The following is a 21,174-nucleotide window of genomic DNA, read 5'->3' on the forward strand; positions in this document are numbered from 1 at the left end:
GTAAATGCAGAAAAGAAAACAAGAGGGGTGGCCTTGCTTTACAACAACTAGTTCTTGTAATAAATAACTCATTCAAGGGAGACTTAATTCATTCCCAAGAGAAAGGTATTAATGCCAACACCTCTTAAAGATCTGCTAACCTCTCAACACTGTTACCTTAGGGACAAAATTTCAAAGTGAGTTTGGGAGATGACAAATCACACCCAAACCATAGTATTGTTGCAACCTGACAACAAAGCACCAGAGAGGGCTATTACAACATGTATTAGCATCTTATATGGAGGAAGATGCTCTTGAGATAGTGAGCTCTGTACCAGTGCAACTATCAAAGCAAAACCAGGTAGCTGCAATGTGAAAAGAATTCTGCTCCATTGGGTTGGAAGAGACCAGACACCCCATCATACCAGATGACTCAACATCTGGCTTTCACACTCTAGTATGTCTACTCCATCATCTCTCTTAAAGAATTCATTCAAAGACAGATTTTCATGTTTTTCCTCAGTCTTTACTTTTACAAAGGAAGTAATGTAAGTTCTTTTATTCTTCCTCATACAAATTATTGTTCAGTTTCCCACTTAATCCTGAACTTCTACTTCATATACTCTAGTCCATCAATATTCTCTCTCTCTCTCTCTCTCTCTCTCTCTCTCTCTCTCTCTCTCTCTCTCTCTCTCTTTTCCTCTTTTGTAGTTTTGTAGTGCTGGGGACCAAGTCAAGTTCGGGGCCAAGAACATCAGAGGCAAAAGCTCTACCTCTGAGCTAAACCTCCAGCCCTTCAGTTCTCCTTTTAACATGTGGGGTTCTAATATAAACATTATATATTTTACTATGAACAGATTACAAGTTCAGTTTTAGTTATCCTTTGAGAGAAGGTTGTTTTTCTAACTTTATGATTTTTTCCCTCATGCTACTAATTGTTAATAACCTTTAGGCAAAAATGCCTAAAATTCCAGCATTGCATCATGCATATCCAATTACTCTCTTGTAGGCTCAGAGAATATAAATCATTATTTCAAGAAAGGGCAGAGTGTTTTAAATTTAGAAAATCTACTTTTCTCCACCACTCCATAATTCCCCCAACCCATTTTTAATTGCCTTATCCTGTTTCGGATCTTCATTTTTGTTTTCCATAGCTAAGTCTTTATTTATGAGTAAGAGTTCTTAGCAGAATTCACAATTACAAGTAAATTAGATCATCCCTGACCTTGGTAGAACTTTTATGAGACAATCATTGTGGCCTTCAGAAGGAAGAAGGGAATAAGTTTCAGATCATCGCTGAAATGAACAAATATTAATTTAACTTTTATTATTCCAATGTTAAGGAATATTGGGGAAAATCACACTAGAAAGAAGAAACAGAGATCATGGACAAATATTTACCTAGAGCACAGCTGAAGTGAACAGTGACATTGGGTGTTCTGTTTTACTGAAGATGGGCTAACTTTGGCCATTGCAGATCAGCCATAGTTCAATATGTATTTTTTCCAATTTCTGCAACATTATGACAGTGGTGCGTGCATTTTACAAAAATATGTCTTCAAACATTGATAAGATTTTCAGATCATTTATTTCAGAAATACAATTCCACTGCCCCTTTTTTAAAGTGTGGCCCCTACCACCACCAAATCAATGGGAGGTTTATTTCTGCCCCACTTACTCTATTAGTAAGAGAGTCTATTTTTCTAGTTCAATCCAAAATCATTAGTGTAGTATAAGAGTTCTTTTTCCAGGCAGTTTTAAAGCAGAACTATGTCCTTCCTTCTTATAATTGTAATGTTCATATTTGAAAATCACTTTAATTGTTGAATAACAGCTGAAAAATAATTATGTATAGTTGGCATTTGTCTTTGTCAGGTTGGTGAGGATTTGCAGTAAATACAATGTAGATTATTTTCCTGTAAAACAGTTGCAAGACATTGGAGTACATTAATTAGCTGGGACCATTGTTAGCTAATGGAATGTCCTAATAATTTCTTTGGAGAAGACGTGAGCTGAGTTTGGGTGAGAGGCAAAAACCGGTTTGTTTCTCAGCAGGGAACAACATTTGGAGGGCATCAGTTAGGATGGCTTGGGAAGCTCATTTTGGAAACTAGACATAAACTGTCTAAATTATAACAAGACACAGGATAGAGGTCTTCAAACACTGCTGGGCTAGTCAGACATTTTTCCTAAGGAACATACAATTAGGATCACATTCCAGAATGGGCTGGGGATGGGCAACCTATAGATACAGAAATAATGTAAGGCCATGCTACAATGCAATGGGAAGAGATTTGTGAGTTGCTGCATTGACTTTTGTGAATGTTGATGGACAAACCGCAAAAAGTTCATGGGTTCAGGATGTCTAGAAGGTTTCCTGCTTCTCATGTGAGCAAACCAATGAGGAAAGTATGGATAAATCCTTGTGAAAACTTTCTCGTGGGATCTCAGAGACCCCATGGGTCTTCATGTACAGTAAGAATGTGAAAATGTCCCTTATACTTCTGAGTGAGAATAAACAGCATTGGGGTTGTCTTGGTTAATATATAGTGAAAAGTTTGTTTTGTGAATGTCCGTCTTCAATTTTACAACCCCACATGCTTGCAGTTTCTCGTGACAGCCCCAAACTGTGTTTGGAGATGCTCACAAACGGAAGCAACAATTGCCAGGGAGCCTCATGGCCATGTGCCATCTGTCTTTGCCAGAGTTGGCAAAGCAAGTGACTCTTTGATGTCAAATTCAAACATTCATAACATGACCCACACGCACTATTTTTACTCGTTAGCTGTGATGAGCCTGTCATTCATTTATATAAGCCATTTAAAATCTATTTATATTTCTAACTTCTTACACCTCTGATTGTATCATGAATTTCATAAACTTCACCCTTACTCTGTGGGGTTGAGCTCCCTTGTATTTTGTCTCAGCAGACATTGCAGGGCTTGGTGAATGATTCCATGTTTACTCTGTTTATATTATTTCCAGTCTTACTGATGTCACTCACTTTGCTTCTGACAGAATCCTCACAGAACATAAGAAGCATCTTGGACTCAGTTCTGTTTTCTTGATTGTTTTAGCATTGAAGGAAATATACATGTTTCACATTAGGATGTGAATTTTGGTCTTGAGTGTCTTACCCTGTTGCTATGGATATGTCATTTGGTCACTCAGCTTTTCATCTATAAAACAAAAATTTGAGCCTTATATGCACTGTGTGTGATCTTTTGAATTTGTGGCCATCCAAGAAAATATGAACTGTGGAGCTTACATTTGAAGGCCATGAAGTGACATGAAAATTAAGTAGTCATTTAAAAATTGTAATTAATATTGGAGAATAAAAGGGATTTTATAAATACAAATTATGGAATGAAACATGCTAATGTGTGCTGCTAGATTATTACTTGTATGTGAAAGAAAAGACAAAGTTCTTTTCTTTTTTAAAAACAACTAATTCCTTCTCTACCTCCTGCAAATAATCCTTCTTACCCAGTTGCATGGCTGCTTGTGATTTTGCCTCATCATGTTATTGTCAGTCCTCTATTTCATTCCTGTTGGTAACACTAGGCATAAGCATGGGGGAGAGGACTTCCTTCTAATTCATAGGCTCTGTGGAGTTGTCTTGGTTAATATATAGTGTCTTCCTTGTGGAACAGGAAGCTGCTGGAAGAGGAAAATTGGGTTCATTTTTGCATTGCCTTGGTGCTTATCACAGTCCAGAACAGTTTGAATGCATACAGATTGACATGGATGTCATGAACGGAGACATTGTAATGGTGCCAGTGCTGAGGAAATAGGGGAGTTCTGACAGGCACGAACCAATGCATTGATCCACCACTTCCTATGCTTCTGCATGGGAGAGTTGCCATCTCACTGCATTTTCGGGATTGTGATTCTTGGTTGACTTTCTCTTTGCTCCCACTCTTCTTTCATGGTTGTCTTAGCCCTTTCTAGCGGGAGTCTCCTTCTTCAACTCATGTATTTGGTTTGGTATAGATTAAACCATAGATTCAATGGGATTCATTCACATACTGTATTACCCAAGTGTACACGCTGGCTCCACCCATCATCGTCATCTTCCACTCACTGCATCCACGTTCTACATGGCTGTCATAGGTCATAAAATCTGTTGTGAGTTTAGGTGTCTTTATCCCTCTGATCTTCCAGCTTCTGCTAAAACTGAACTTGACTCAACCAAAAAGCCTGTCTCTAACTTTTGGATCAGCATTAATTAAGAGATATAGCATCTGTGGACTCCTTTATTTGTTCATAGGTCTTTTCTCTAAAATACTTCTTGTAAGCATCCCCGATGGGTCTGTGTTGGCATGCCTCAGGCTCTCCACTTCTGATTTTGCCTTCATCTCTGTCTCAGGCTCTGGAGAACAGTGTGGCAAATACAAAGGTTGGAATGAGATAACAGTAACTCTTTAATATATCTAAATGCTTCACAGATATGAAGTCATTGATCTTCACAATTCTATGAAGTTCAGTATTCCTCCTTTACAGATGAGGAAAATAAAGCACAGACATACTTAACGAGGCTTGCCTAAGGACTGGGTCCTTAATCATTACCCTATACATTCAGTGATTTGTCAGCAAATACTTCCAGCTGCCTTCTTGCGAGGCACATGATAGGACTGCAACTTGCCGGTCCTTGTGGGTGAGAGAGGTCAAGTGACTTGTTCTGGCCAATGAGTTGTTTAGTACAAGGCATGTTCCAAGTTGAAGCACTTCATTGTGGATACACAGTCCACCAGCATGCCCTTTCCTTGTGTCATGACAACCAGAGATTCTCAAGAAGTTGGCCTCTTTACAGTTAGTCTCATAGAATGATTACCAGGCTGCTAGAGGGAGATAGCAGCCTTTTTCTCAAGGCACTGAGATCTGGGGAGTTGTTACCAAAGGATAACCTAGTCTACCCTGTATCTACAACAGGCTAAACTAGTGTAAAGGCAGAACAGATTCTTTATGTACTTAGAATCTATTTTCTAAAAGTTAATAACATTATGGTGCTTTAAAAAGCATCCATTTCAGATTGAATTCTTTGCCTTGTCTAATTTCTATTATCTCTCCAAAATATTACTCAGAATCTTATTCCTTCTCTAAGAAATTCTGGAAACCATTCTTCTTAACATTTTTTAAAGGTTGACTCTAATGGACCAAATAGTAGGCTTGTAATTTTAAGATTTTATGATATTCTAGAAATTTGATAATTGATGCATTCACACTTCATAAAAAAAGATTCAAAAAATTCATGTTTTCATTTTTGGAAAATACAATCTTGAATGCACAAAAGAAAATGTGAAGTTATATAAGCAACTCTAACTATATTGTAAAGAAAGCTATAGTACGTATCGATTCATTAGTAACTCTGTATTTTAATTATCTGGCAATAATCTTGATACAATTCTTGCTGGCTATAAAAAGTTAATTCGGGTTTAATTTTAAAAGTTAATTAGCTAAAATCCTATTCTTAAAATGGAATGTCTCAGTCAGCAGAAATGTATATGTCATAGAACAACTTGTGTGTGAAACTTAGGACTTGTTATAATTCATAACATGTATTTAATCACTGTACTTGTATCTAAGTAGAAATCAGAATTATTAATCATTACATTGAGTACCCCTGAAATGATTAGAACCAGAAGTGTTTTAGATGTTAATTTTTTTTTCAGGTTTTGGAACATTTGCGTATACAAAATAAGATATGTTGAGTATGAAATCTGAGTCTGAACACAATTTTCACATATGTATCATAAACTGCTTATACACATAGGCTGGAGATTATTTTATATAATGCTTTGAATGTACCTGTGTTTTGACTGAGACTCATCACAGGAGATAAATTATGGAATTTTCTACTTGTGCTCTCATGTCACAAAGTGATGTTCAGAAAGTTTCAGATTATGGAGCATTTTTAATTTCTGGGTTACAGATGATCAACCTGTAATAGTTTTTTTTTTAGAAGTATTTACTCATATTTATAATAGCTTGTAAGAGGGCAATGTTTTCTTTTGGCACCAGAGATTGAACCCAGGGACACTTAACCACTAAGCCACATCCCCAGCACCCCTCCTTTTTTGGGGGGGGGCGACAAGGTCTCTCTAAGTTGCTGAGGCTGGCTTTTAACTTGTGATCCTCCAACTTCAGTCTCCCAAGCTGCTAAGATTACAGGTGTGTCCACCATACCTGGTGAGGGCAATAGCTCTAGATAAGGACTAGAAAACCTTTCTGTTAAGAACCACATAGCAAGCATTTTTAGCTTTATGTGCATTGCCCATGTGGTCACTGTCTCAACTATTCAACTTGGTAATTGTAGCTCAAAAGCAGTCAGAGACATACATAAGGGACAGTAGGTATAACCGTGTTCTAATAAAACTTGACTATCAGGCAAATTTTGTTCTGTTAATGTCAATCCTTGACATGGAGTGAGATTTTAAAAAACTTTCTTGTGTTGTTTCATAACCCCTAACATACTAACTATTGAACTAGTAAGGAAGAATCATCACTAATTTGATTTACTTCCTCTGGTCCTTCTAAGACATATATCTTAGAGTTGCTTTAAGTTCTATGACACTAAGAGCTCTACCAGTCCAATGGAAAAGTGGATTAGGAAACCTCACAGTCAACACATAGTTCTCTCAGTATGTCCCTGTGTGGTCCTGTATATTATGTGTATGTTCAACTTTCTCATCTATGGGGAATAGTGGTATGAGGTCATTTCTAGATTCCCTTCACCAATCGTGTGCTTTTTAATGAATATAACATAATGTAATAATATTATATAAAAATATTAAAAACCTCAAAACCATGAGTCATTAAGTATAAGAGTAATATCCTTGTAAAATTCTTTTAGAACCTAGTGAGAGATAACATGTTGCTATTTTGTTAGGTTCCTCCCCCACATATGTTCATACCTCTTCTCTTATGGTAGCAATTTCACTCACGTGAGGATGCTAATTTGAGCCATAATTTTGATGGATTTGGACAAACTTATTAAAAATTGGCACATAGGAGGAGTTTATTTTCATCACTTCTTTGCACCTAGGTTAAATTTTGCTTGTAGAAAAAGAGACATATACTCATGTGTATATATACCTACATGTAAATGTATCTATACATATGCACATAATACTAACTTTGACAGACAGTTGAAAGAGAAGATTTGAATACAAAAAAAATCAAATCAAATACCCTGAGGATATGCTGTTAAAAACTGAGATCATGACCCTCTCTTTCTTCATTAATAACCTAGCATAGTGGTTACCTAGTTACCAGATCAATGTAGTTGAGTGAATAGCAATATTAATAAAAGGACACTAGTCTTTAAGTATCAATGATTACTATTGCATGGGTATACCTTTGTTACCAAGCCCCAGGAGAATCACCAGGCACTACTTAAGTGCATTTTATTTCTAAATTTCACTGGTAACAACAGTACTATTATGGAACAGTGGACTTCTCAGCATGGGGATAAGTGTACAAAGTCCAGGGGAAGTGGTTGTGGTCTATTCAGCTGGCTGTAGCTACAGATATTCAATTATTGGTGAAATCAAATTTTCTTATATAAGACTCGCTGTGATAAAATAAAATGCTTAGTAAGAACCATGAAAAGAACCATATTAAACAATAATCTTGGCTATACAGAAAATTAACAAACCACGTGATGTTAGTTAAGCTTTTTTTTCCAAAATAAAACATCATTTAACAAAATGCTTGTTTAGACCTAACGATTTTCAAATCAGCACACATTGATTCGGTGCTACTCTGCAGAGAAGAGCATAGAAGCTGCCCAATGAAGGATTGCAAAGTTGAACAGTGCCTTAAAGCCCCAAACCTACAGATGGGACAAGTGGTAAAGTAAGGAGAAGAAGAAAGACATGAAAATCAAGGACAAGTTAGAGACATTTTAAACAACTTGTATGGTCAAGATAGTGTGGCGATGAGTTGCCATGTGCCTGTGTTTTTTGGATTGTTGGAGGTGCACTTCCAGGGTCAATTCCAGGAAGAGAATGAGCACTCAGTCAATGCAAATGGAGTTTTGCAGTGTGTGACATTGTGTGTTTTCCTGATCTCACAGACAGATGTGTTATCCAACATCTAAATGCTCTCCAGTAAGAAATGGCATCTCAGTATAAATTTGCCTTTCTCTAGTTATGAACTGGACCATCTTTTCATGTTTTAAAGGATACTTTTCCTGTCATTTTGTGAATTGTCTATGATTTGCCAATTTTTCTACTGTATTTTTAGCATTTCTTCCTCAATTTAAAGAGTTCTTTATATTAATTTTGGTCTTAGTACTATCTCAGTGGTGTTAGTTTTTTATTTGAGATATATTTTATCTTGTTTTATCTCAGTTTTAAAATACTTGTTTGCTATATGTAGCAGGCAAAATAATGGCCTACAAGTATGTACATGTCTGAATCCCCAGACCTGTATACGCTTTGCCTTGGCAAAAGAGATCTAATGGTTGTGATTAAATGAAAGACTCAGGTGGAGAGATTACCCTAGATTATTCAGGTAGTCCTAGCATAATCACAATGTCCATAAAAGCTAAAGTCCATTCCTGGCTTTGGTGAGAGGGAGATAAGACAACAGAAAAAGAGATCAGAATGATACAAAGTTACTGGCTTTGAAGATGGCAGGAAGGGCGTGGGCCAAGGAACATACAAGTGTTCTGTCCATTCTTGCAAGTTTTTTCATAATGAACTGTAGTGTTAACTAGTCCTACTCCAAAAGAACCTCACTGGTATTTTTATTGGGATTATGTTAATTTATGAAGTAACCTAGCGCTGCTATCTTTATAATATAGAGTCATTTTGTTACAGAGAAGTGAATGTTTCTGATTTCTTCAAGTCTGTTTTTTGTAGCTTGTAGGAGTTTTAACATTTACCTTGTAGGTTGTACACATTTCTATTTATGAAGTTCCCTGTGTATTTTTTTTTTCTGTTGTTCATGTAAATGGAATTTTCTGCAACAGGTTACAATCTGTTACTATTGGTGTCTATGGAGATGACTGACTTCTGTCTAGTATGTTTCACTGAATCTGAATTTTAAGTTAATTTTATTAATTTTCATCATTTTTCTAGCCATCTACAAATTTTAGTTTTTATTTTCCCAATTCTTATAATTTTGTTTGATGTATCTTGTATGTTTGCCCTGATACAAATAAAATGTTTCATAGCATTGGAGGTAGTGAGCATCCTGGCCTTGTCCATGATCAAGTTGAATGCAAATATTTCTCTATTAAGTCAGATACTATTGTTGGGATATGAGTTTTATCATATTAATATACACCAGTTCCTGTTTTCTTGGATTTTCATCAAGAAGAGTTTAGCATTTTTTAAGACATTTTAAACATGTATGCTGAGGATCATGCAATTTTTATTAAACTTGTTAATGTGATTTTTTTACTAATGTATTAATATTGAGCCAAATTTGCATTTCCTAGATTAAAAGTCATTTGGTCACTGTATAGTTTTAATGTGGTTATATTCTTTTGCTCACATTCAGTAATTTTACACTGATATAGTGACATTAGTCTGCATTTTTTTTCTTTTGACTATCGTGTTAAGTTGTTAATGTTATCTGCTTCATAAAAACAAATAGAAAAATTTCCTTCATTTCTTCATGTTTGGAAGCAAGTATAGAATATTGGAATGGTCTGATCTTGGGTTTGTTAGGATTCTTTGGGCCTAGAGAGTTTTGTGGGAAAATATGTTACTTTTCTCTGGAGATGCCGATAGGATTAATCTTTCTATCTTTAATAGAACGAATTTTCGTAAATGTGTTTTCTAAAGGCTTTTTTTTCAAATTTATTTGCATAGAGATGAGATCTGTAGCTTGTTAAATTTTTTCCTGTTTAAGTAGTTATTTCCTATTTTTCATTTGTTAGATTGTGTCTTTGTGCACACATACCTTTTCCTCCTCCTTTCTTAAATTATGTAGTAGCTTATCGAAAAACAAAGCAACCTTGACTTTGATGTCTTATGTAAGGTTACTGTATTTCCGTTCTCTGTTCATTACATTTTGCTCTCATCCTTATCTACTTCCTCATGCTTTCTTTTGGTATTTTCTCATTTTTGGCTTTTGAACCTGGAATTTATTTATATGTATTGAACATCCCTAAAATGGAAATCTAAAGTCCAACATGCTTCCAAATTTAAAACTTTTCGAGCACTGACATGATGCCACAAATGCAAGTTACACAGTTGGTCTTGTGTGCTATAGGTGTACTAAGAATATCACTTAAAATTAACTTTAGGCTATGCACATAAGTAATGTTAGTGAATTTCCTGGTAACACTTGGATCCCATCCCCACAAGATCTCATTATATATGTGAAAATATTCTAAATTCTGTCAAACTGAAAGCCAAAACACTCCTAACCTCAAGCATTTCAGGCAAGGGGTACTCAACCTGTATTCTTTAATTTTCATTGGTAAATACGCTTATGACTGTGAATTTCTCTGTGACCATGCTGTAAGTTCCTCTAGTTGGGATGTGTTTTCATTATTGTGTGTGTGTTTTTTTTTTAGCTTTGGTTTGTATCTTATTTCATTCAGGAATTGATTAAAAGTTAATTTTTTCAGTTTCCAGGATGGGAGGATTTGCACTTTAAAAAAATTGGTTAATAATTAGTTTTACTGTATTATTAATAATATATTTGTGATATTTCTACTTTCTAGGACTTGCTGATATTTACCTTAAAACCTGATTATACAATAGATTTTTGCCTATGTTCTGTGGTATTTTACATGGAAGTGAGCCCTTCTCTTGAGTGTGAACATCCTCGCAGGATTGCAATATCTTACAGCATGAGTAACCGCAGCTCTACTACATAGATTCAGATAGTCACCACTGATATAGTTAAGAACACCTGTTTTTATACATCTTCACCAAGAGATATGGTAATCAGATTTTTTTTTCAATTGTGATAGGTGTGAGATAGTACTCATTTGAGGTTCTCTATAAATTTGAGATGGTAATTCTTTTTAGGATATGAATGTAAGCCAATCTGAAAAAGATTCTTCTAGTCGGTGACTTGACTTTTTGTCTTGTTGATTGTCCTTTGTTTCTTATGTAGGTTTACAATTTTAATGTAGTGAGATATTCAATTGTCCTTACCAGCCTCATGATATGAAAATATTCTCCATAATATTCTTCAAAATGTCTTCAAAATTCACCTTTTCATATTTATTTTTTTATCAGATTTGATTTTTGGTGAATGTGCTGAAACAAGTTTTAACTGAGTCTTTTCTGTTCAGATAGAAAGTTGATGTGGTGCCATATTTTTTTTTCTAAGAATCAATTATTTAATAGTCATTTGTAAAATAATGCTATTTCTGTCATGTGCTTTGATTCTGCACCTGAGCCTCTTTCTAGACTTTGGATCATTTACCTATCTCACTTTTTTAATAGTCCAGTTTTATAATAAGGTGTCTCATCCTGTTTGGAATGCTAGAGGTTTTATCCTTAAATATTTGATTATTTGGGTTCTTTCTCTTTTTTTTTATAAAAATTTCAGTATCAGCTGGTAAAGTTTGTTGTGTAAACCTATTGAGATTTTGAATAATAATTTTTTACATTTAAAAGTGAAGGCAGGAGATGGATTCTTCAAATCCACCTTTATGTTTTTCTATTTGCTAAGTTCTTCTTTTATGCCCTTTAACAAAGTCTTCTCTATAAAGGTGCTTCACACCTTTAGATTTATTTCCATATACTGTCCAAGTTATTTTTTTTTACTTTTATTATCTTTTAATAAAGACCTCCTAAAATTTTTTACATTTCTAATAACTCTATTAACGTATCTGATTTGCTTCTGGGCTCACTTTAATTTCCTATGGAGATAATATTGCTGGTAAATAATGATGAATTTTATTACTTTCAAGATTCTATCCTTTTGTTTCGTTATGTCATTGCTCTAAAATCTTTGAGGAAATGTTGTCTCAAAGTCATGATAGAGGCACTATTATCTAGGGGGAAATTACAGAAAGATTCTTAAATCACATTTAATATTGGTGCTATATATTTTTGGTACACACCTTTATCACATTAGGGAATTCCCTTATATTCCCAGGGAGTAGAAACTTCTATTAATTCATTATATTTTTTTTAGAATTTCGAGTAAATATGGGCTGTTAATAATTTCCAGTATTTATTGCAATGACTGTATCTTTTTTTTTACATTTTTTACTTTAAGAAGTTATTTGGGAATTAATAGATTTTTTTTCCTAAAGTCAAATCATCTTTGCAATATAGGAGAAATGATGTTTGGCCATGCTATTTTGTTATTGCCATTAATATTGCTACTATAATTTTCTGTGTTGATGAATTCATTTTTATTTAGGGTTTTTTGAGAACCTCATAAGCCTGCTTTCCCATTTGGCTTAGGTTTACTTTGGGTAGGTAGTCATTCTAGTCTCAGTAGATATTTCTTCTCCTTTGCCCTCCTCGTTTCTCACTTTTCTTTCCCTTATTTCTTCATTTTCCTCCTCTCTTTCTCTTTTTTGTGCCCTGTAATTCTTTCTCCAATTTTTGAATTATTAGTTTTCATGTGTTTTTCATGTTTTGTAAAGATCACCTTAAGCCCATGATTCCGCAAGAAAAAGACACCCCAATTTAAGATTGAACAAAGATATTGAGAAGAAATTTCCCTAAACAAGATACACAAAATGAACAATAAGCACATGAAAAGAAACTGACCTTCATTAAACATCAGGAAAATGTAAATACAAATCACATGAGATACATATCCAGTATGATGCTTAGAGTCAAAGAAAGATAACAGTGTGGAGAGAACATAGAATTGGCACCTTCATCTGGGAGCTGGGGCCGGGGGCAGGGGGATGTAAAATGATGTACTTGCTTTGGAAAGTAGTTTGGAAGTTCCTCACAATGTTAAACATTGAGTTACTGCAGAATCCAGCAATTCCACTGCCCTGGTGTATACCTAGAAGTAAACACGGGTCAAGCAAAAAAACTTGGGCATGAGTGTTTAGTGCATTGTTAACTATAATCAAAGACAGAAACAACCCAAATACAAAAGAAGCCCAATACAAAAGGCCTATTGTATGACTCCGTTATATGAAATGTCCGTGATACATGAATTGAGAAGACAGAAAGTGGGTTCTTGGTTGCCTTTTGTGAGAAAATAAAGAGTGACTGTTAGTGAGTACTACTGATTTCTTTTTGGGGTGAAGAAATTACTCTAAATAAAGAGGATAGTGATGGCTCATGCTAAAATTGCATAAATTGTATGTTTTACTTTGGTGAATTTTATCATAGTGAAGATGTTTAAAAATTTAGACTTGTGTTTTTTGGGATATTTCCCCCAAAATCATTGATTCAATATACTTCATTGTTGAAGAGTCTGTGGATCAGTGTGACTTACTAAGTTTTTATTTTAGGATACTGATTACTTTGCCTGTTTCTAAACTTATTGCTGTAAAGTTGCTCATAGTGAGGTAGTCTTATGTTTTTAAAAGCTGAATTGTATCCTTAATTATGTAGCCATTTTAGTTCCTAGGCTTATTGATTTATGTCTTTACTGTTTTTCTTTTATCTAATCGATTTGCTTTAGTGATTCTATATTAATGATCTGTGTTTTCCTATAAACTCTGATTTTATTTTTATTTCTTTCATTCTATTTGTCCTTTTTAAAAGTTCTCTGGATGCTTTAAACATTAATTTAAGATTTTTCTTTATTTCCACAATGTGAACTAAAATTATTTGCTTTCTCTATGTCTTTTTTAGTTTCATCTTGCAATTTGATATTTTTGAGACAACAAATTCCAAATTTTTCTAATTTCCTTATAAGTAACTGTTGATCTATGGGTTTTTACAAGTGCAGTTTTTTGAATTATCACTATGAAAAATATCAAACACTCAGAAAAGTTGGAAGATCAGGGTAACAGAAGACTGATCCACCCACAACTTAACATGAATGAATAGAAGCATTTCTTTGTAAGATATGTAATAGACTCTTGTGAATTACCCTGACTTGATTAGTACATGCAGATGTCTTGAAATCATAGCTGATAAATATGTACATTTATTAAATGTTACCAAAAACTTAAAAAGAAGACATCCTAAGTTAACATTTTTGCTTCATAACTTTTTCCTAAAGTGACTGATAAACACCATAACACTTTAACCCTAACTATTTTAGCATATGTCTTTTAAAAATAAGGAGCCACTTCCTTTGTAATAACCACACTGTAATTTTTACCTCTAGTAAAACTAAAATTTCTTTACATCCTACACTACCAACCTTATTTAAATTTCTCTGTTCTTCAAGTGTATTTCATAGCTGTCTGATTTGCACCAAGATGTAAGCCCATTAGTTGCCTTGTTATACCAGGTTTCTTTCAATGTACTGCAGACCCTGTGCTTTTTTCTACCCATAGATGTTGAGATTTGGAGACCTTGATGATGCTTCATATTCTGCACATGCCCCATGGTTTCTTTCTGGTGTCACTTTTCTGTTCCTCTGTCTTTTTATTTCCTGAAGCAAGAAATTATGGCAAAGGCTTTGCCTATATTCAGACTAAACATACTGCAAATATGGAGTATTTTGCAAAACTACTCCATATGTGATGCTATGTAGTTCTCATATAGCATTATATAAGGAGGAACGTGTCAGGTGATGGTTCCCTTGTGTAATACAGTTTTTATCTAACAAAAATCAGGAAGTGATATTTGCACTATTTGACTATTCCATGTCCCATAAAACTTACATTTAGTGGTTTTAGCATCTCTTAGTGACATTTATTTGGATCAGTTATTTTATTAGAGATACATAATGGTGATATTTCTGGGGTAAAATTCTGTCTCAGATGGGAAAGCACCATAGTCTCTCTACTTAAAATTCAGATTAAATTATTTATTCTTGTAAAAACCTTTTTAAATCTTAATGTACAAACAGTAAAATTCACTGATTTGTGAAATGTGATTTTGAGAAAATATACAACTTTGAAACCTCCAACACAATGATCTAGATTTTTTCCTACATTCAAATACTTCTCTGTCACTCTTCAGTTAATCCCCTATGTCCAGTTTTTAAGAACCAAATGGAATTAAACAAAAGAAAATTATTAAATATGACTTTCTTCCACTTAGCTAATGCCTTTGAGACAGAAACATTTTGTTATGTTTGTCAATAGTTGAGTCTTTTTCATTGCTGAGTAGTATTTCATGGTATAGTTGGATATCCTACAAGTTGTTTATCTATTTACAAGTTTATGAAAGTTTAAGTTCCAGGTTGAGGCTATTTGGAATAAAGCTGCTATAAATATTTATGTACAAGTAGTAAGGTGAAAACACTTTCATTTCTTTGAGGTGAAAATAAAGAGTGGAATTCCTGGATGAGCCTTTACGTATCTGTTTTTTAACTTTATGCCAATTGGTATTCTAAGTTTGTCATACGATTTTATATTCCCATCATTAATGCATGAGGATTTCAGTTGTTCTGAATCCTTGTGGACACTTGATATTATCTATTTTTTCAATTTTGTCAATTTGAGTGGGTGTGGGTAAATCTCATTGTGATTTAATTTTCTCCAATGACTAATGCTGTTGAACTGCTTTGCATACATTTTTTTTTTTGCTATTTTTTTTTAACATTGGTAAAGTGTATGTTTAAGTCTTGTTCATTCTAATTTGGTCGCTGTCTTAATAAGTGGTAGGATTTCTCAGAGAAATGCTCTTTTAAATTTCCATAGTTGTGAGTTATATCTTTCTGAGTAATTTTATTGAAAATAAAATTCTGAGAAAATATTTCAGATGAGACTTGATTGTGGGCTTGTAGTCTGTTGTCTATTGACAGGGCTTGATATAAAGGTAATACTCAGTGATTCTCAGGTCCCTTTCCTATGAGAAATCTTGTCCTGCATCAGTATTTCTTGAATTTAAGAATAGAAGTCCCTTGCAACATCCTTTGTGGACCATACATCGAGAAGTGCGTTGCAGTGCAAGGCATTCCATTCCTTCGTTGATTTATTACTTGATGCAATGCACAGTGAAGACCTAGCACATGCCTTACCTTTAGCTAGGTGCTGGGACCACCATGAATGTTGTGCTATAAACAGACAACAAAAAGTTAAATTGTCCGTGATAAACTCAGTTTTCCTGTATGTTTATTTGAGCTTTCTATAAAGAAACAAGTCATACTAGGAAACTTTGACTAGTGGATCACTCCCTCCTTCTTGAAATCCCCTCTCAGTTCCTGGTGGGGTGCTCAGTCTCCTGGTTTGCCTTCTGCCTCACTGGCTGCCACTCTGGTTGGTTTTCTTTTCTGATTCCTTTTCATTTTCTTGACTGTTTAAAGCCAGAGGGCCTCAGGATTCAGTCCTTCAACATCTCCAACCAGACTCACAGCCCTGATGATGCACTGATTCGATGGGCTTAAATTATCCATCTACAGTGTATGCAACTCCCAAATTTACATTTCCACCCCGGATTTGTATCCTAAACGTTATACGTTGATATTCATTAAAATATCTATTCAATATCTCATTTTGATTGATAAATGTCAATAATAACCTCCACCAATGCCAAGTCCCTATAACACAAGTTCCCCCACTCCAAACATTTACATGGTGCTTTTGAAAAACCAGGTACTCTTCTAGGAGCTTTATGAAAATTAACTATGTTGAAATTAATAGGCATCCCAATCTTAATGTATCCAAAACCAAACTCCTGATTCTTCCAACAAAATTTGCTCCTAGTTTCTTCTTCATTTCCAATAACAGCAACCCCCTCCTCTGGGTGCTAAGGTCAAATGGCTTGGAGTTATTTACTCCTTCCTTTCTTTCAAAGGCAGATGATCATGTCCCTTCTTCTGTTACTGTATCCTTATATATAACCTTGCATAAAGAACAAATCCTTAAATTGGCCTGTTCATTCCCACCAATGATTTGTCCTCCAAACCATCTCTTTATCCTCCTCCTGCTCTCTTTCATCCCTATGGTTTCTTTAATGTTCTTAGACCTTACCAGGTACAATCATATTTAAGGCTATGCTTAATACCTTCTTTTCCCAATATCTCATAAGCCTATCTCCCCAAATATCTGCATTTGTCTTTTTCTCAACTTCCTTTGGTCAAACTCAGCCTTGTCAGTGAGATCTTCAATGAACAATGCCTAAGCTTGTATCCCATCCAGCCCACCCTGCTTTATTTTCCTCCATAGCACCGATTACCTTCTTACCAGATTTAAAGTACTTGTACTTATATATTCTATTCTAATGTCTGTCTTCCTCTCCAGAATGTAAGGTTAACAAGGTCACAATTTGTCTGACTTCTCACTCATATATTCCATCACTGACCATAGCAATCACTCAGTAAATAATTGAGAAAACTAAACAGGTTATACTTTGAAGCTAGTACCAAGGATTTGAGAAATTTAAATGTGGTATTAGATAAGGCTATCACTTATCCCTGATGCACCTGAAACTACCAAGATAGAAAAATACACAATCGAACTCATAAAATTTCTTGTGTCGAATGGTTTCTGAAACCAAATGTCTAACTCTCAGCCCAAGTCTTTATTTTTCTGGACAGTACCAAATTAGCTGAACAGGATTACTTGGTCTCACCAGCCTAATTCAAGCTAACGGAGAAGACCTCTTTGGGAAAAATTTTCTTGGTAGCATGTTAATCTTTTTAGAATTTTTATTTAATCAATACACTGACAATGAAAAACTATAGTTTTAAATATTAGTAAAAATATCTTAAAATATGACCAGTATCATCATCCTTGACTTAATTACTTACACAGAATAACACTTGAACCTCACTTTACCTCAGTATAATGCCTATGATTTTTAATTCTGATCTGAAAAACGAAACTTAAAACTAAGGGTATTCACAGAGCGCCCATAGCTGTACAGTGTCGTTGTAAGCATCACTGAGCTATAAAATAAGTGGGAGATACAGTCTCTGCCTAGATAAGTGGGTGCTTAATGTGGCTTGAATACATTTTTCAAGTACAGCATAAAGCAAAAGAACGATTTGAGCACTAATTTAAAACTCCATTCAATTTTCACGGTAAAGTATATTTATTTTTGCCCAGATCTTAAATCTATCTGAATAAATAGCTTAAAATTTCTCCTTTGCAACTTTTCCACTGATGATTTGTTTATCTAACAAATTATTTCTCCAACAAATACTGTCATTCAAAGTAATTGAACATTCCCTAGCACTTGAGATAAATGTACAAAACCAGGTATAATCCCATTGGTAGTATTATTTCATGTTTTAAGACTTGTTTATGTGTCTCTAAGACTATTGTCATTTTTATTATACTTAAAAAAAAACTGTTGAGGTCGTCCTTGTGACTGTATCACCAGTACAAATGTATGTGGTTATATAAAAATAGCATATTTAAACAGTTCAAAGTATATTGTTAAAAAGAGCACCTCATTTTATCTGCAGAAGAAACTATTTTAGTTTGGAAAAATATCAATTTTAGGAGTCATTATTTCTAATAAAATACCATTTCTTGAAAAGTAGCAGTTTCATGAGAAAATGGAAAATTTATGAAAATTCTTTAAATGCAAAATGAATCTAAACTGAGTTCAGCATTTTCTGGCCCAAAATAAATTTCCTTTTATCTCCAGAAATGCCAGCAGGATTTTTTTTCCTCCATAGTCTTTATTCCCAAATGTACTTGGGAACCAACTTCTGACTCCAGACAAATGGCTGTTAGTTCCAGCTCTTACCTGCCAATTAACAATACTTTGGGAATCTGTGCCAGTCTCTGGGTCAGCTCCATGATAAGATTAAGGGACCTGTTTGTTTAGTTCATTAGCAGAAATTCGTTCCACCCAGACAGAGCAAAGGGTGTGGGTGGGGGCCTGGAGGGAACGGGGCCCTCCTGGAATAGATCTTTTCTTTATTCTCTTTCTTTTCTTTCATTTTACACTAGAAACTGGGAAATGGAAGCAGTGTTTCCCCTTCTGGTTGGTTCCCTACTTTCCCATTTCAGTTCCTTGATTGGGGCAGTAGGGCGGACAATAGAAGCCTCCAGGCCCCCTCTTCCCTCCAATGCTGGGTCCCAGTCGCCCCTCTCCCCCGCCTCTCCTTCCTGCCCCTCACCCACTGGCTCCCCCAACTCCGGCTCCAGGCGGAGATTTGTCAGAACCGTTCGGTTGAGACTGATTATGATTGCAGCAGATGGGCTGGATTTGACAGCGCTGAATCTAAGCAGCTTCTGACTGGGGGTTGGGGGGGGGGGCGTGAAGGGGGCGGGGAGGGGGAGAAAGCTGGGGGTGGGAATCCCTTTGCCGGAGCCTCCTGGTAGGAGCGCACGCTGTGCAGCCCAGCCAGGCGCTCTGGGGCAGCTCTTTAACACACGCCTCACAGGAAAGTGGCACTGCCGACTGGAGGAGGAATGAACGCCAAGGAAAGGTCCCGTGGCTAAGAGGGCGCTGGGACACTGGCAGGCAGGCACAGGGGGCACTGGCAGCGGAGCACAACAAAGCAGAAGAACGCGAGGTGCCCCGGCTGTGGAGTGTGCGTGGCCCAGGCTTGCCATGGCAAGTTTGTCAACTCCGGACTCTGTGGCCAGAGCCTTGCTGCCCCCAAAGTGATGGCCATGCAAGGTCTCCCTCAAGGGGGAAAGCGCCCACCCTGTCCCCAGCCCGCTGCAAAATGCTCCACCGAAGGCCAGGTAAGGAGACACCAACCCACACCCCTCCGAAGGGTGTCCCCAGCGAACGGCCTCCCGTGATGTACAAGTCCCCAGTCCTTCAGCTCTTTGGCTGTCCTGGGTCTCTGTGGACCTGTGCCTGTGCTTCCTTGGTTTCCTATTTCCACCTCTGCCCTCCATCGCTTTCGGTCATGGGTTGCCCGCCCTTTCCCCTTTACCGGATCCTAACGGCAGGGGGAGAAGTTCGGGGAGGTGGCGTGAGGTTAAGGGTTCTCTCTTCTCTGAAATCCCAAAGCTAGTGCCAGGACTTGAGAGGCAGGGAAGGCTGGAAGGTGGGTGGAATTCGGGTTAGTGAGTGTGCGCGCATCCGCCTGCCCTGCTCCCTAACAACCCAAGCCAAAACCCAGCGCAGCGTGCGTGCGCGCGCGCGCACACACGCACACATCGGATATTTCCACCTGTGGGGCCTTGCTTTTGTGTCGGAAGCGCAAATGAAAACACGCACACGTGCAGACACACTTCCGTGTTTGCATCTTCCAGGGATTCCCGAAGGGCAGGAGTGTAGGCAGGCACAGAAGGGTGGGTCTTGGGTACCCTGGCCTACTCCAGTGCACAGGGCTGGTACCCAGGTGATAGCAGAGTTTGGCGTCTTAGGGGCGGGGAAGGGGGGAGACGAGTCTGGTGAATTTGGCAAGTGCTGTACTGTGGCACGAGAGAAACCGACTCTCATCTGGGAGATCAACTGTCTGGGCCACTGCCTGGCCAGCCCCCAGTAGGGTTGGCCCCCACCTCGCACTGCCACTGCCCCTCCCCCTCCCCTTATGCACCGGGTCCCTGACCTTGTCTGCCCAACCCAGGAACTTTCACTCAGGTGGCTGTTTTCTCTCTGCCACTGTCTGCCTCTGTTCACCAGGAGCGTGGACCCTGTTGCTAGTGGCAACTGCCTGTGCCCAAAGCTCCGCTTTTAAGCTGCTTAATGTTGATTGATGGGCAGAAATACGATATTTTCTGGAGTGGAGCTGAGCGGTTGCGGGTGCACTGGCCCTTTTGCCTCAGAGCCTTGCAGACCGCCTGGGATGTGGACCCTCCTCTAAGCCCCCACTCCCCCTCCACCACACCCCAGCTTCTTAGAAAAAAGGGACTTTTAGGTTATTCTCAACTATCCAGGTTAAACACGGTGCAGGCATTGCTTTTCTTCTGAGTAACGGGTAGCTTCTGTGAAGTTGGATAAAATAAAAGAGCCCTCTTTTGATGGCTGTTGCCACTTTCTTTTTAATTTTTCTCTTCACCTACTCCTACACCCCACTTTACACATAGGCGTCTAAAGGAGATCACCCCTTTAGTACCCAAAGCTATTCTTGCAAATGTTCACAGAAGTATTCTTCTGGATTTATTTCCAGAAGATGAAATAATGAAATAAAACATTTTATATAAATACCTGCTTTTTAGTCACTTCTTTCTTGCTTGTGTCTCTTCCCTTCTGAGACATATAGTTTGTTATTTCCACACCTAGAAAAACACAGTTTAAGGAAAAAACAATCTTATAATGC

At 36.8% G+C, this 21,174-nt stretch overlaps 1 protein-coding gene across 5 annotated transcripts in view; it reads left to right on the top strand.

Annotated features, from left to right (window-relative positions):
• Nckap5 (NCK associated protein 5) overlaps positions 1-21,174 on the top strand; it is a 910,861-nt gene that overhangs the window by 334,255 nt on the left and 555,432 nt on the right. The window contains exon 1 of one of the 5 annotated variants that reach the window (XM_078017221.1): positions 19,252-19,645. The exons of the other annotated variants lie outside the window; for them this stretch is intronic. The gene's annotated coding sequence lies outside the window, so the exon portion shown is untranslated. Of the gene's footprint in view, positions 1-19,251; positions 19,646-21,174 lie in introns of those variants that run through there. 5 annotated transcript variants of the gene reach the window in all.

The sequence above is a fragment of the Ictidomys tridecemlineatus genome, chromosome 7, assembly GCF_052094955.1.
Source record: "Ictidomys tridecemlineatus isolate mIctTri1 chromosome 7, mIctTri1.hap1, whole genome shotgun sequence".
In the NCBI taxonomy this organism is placed as follows: Eukaryota; Metazoa; Chordata; class Mammalia; order Rodentia; family Sciuridae; genus Ictidomys; species Ictidomys tridecemlineatus.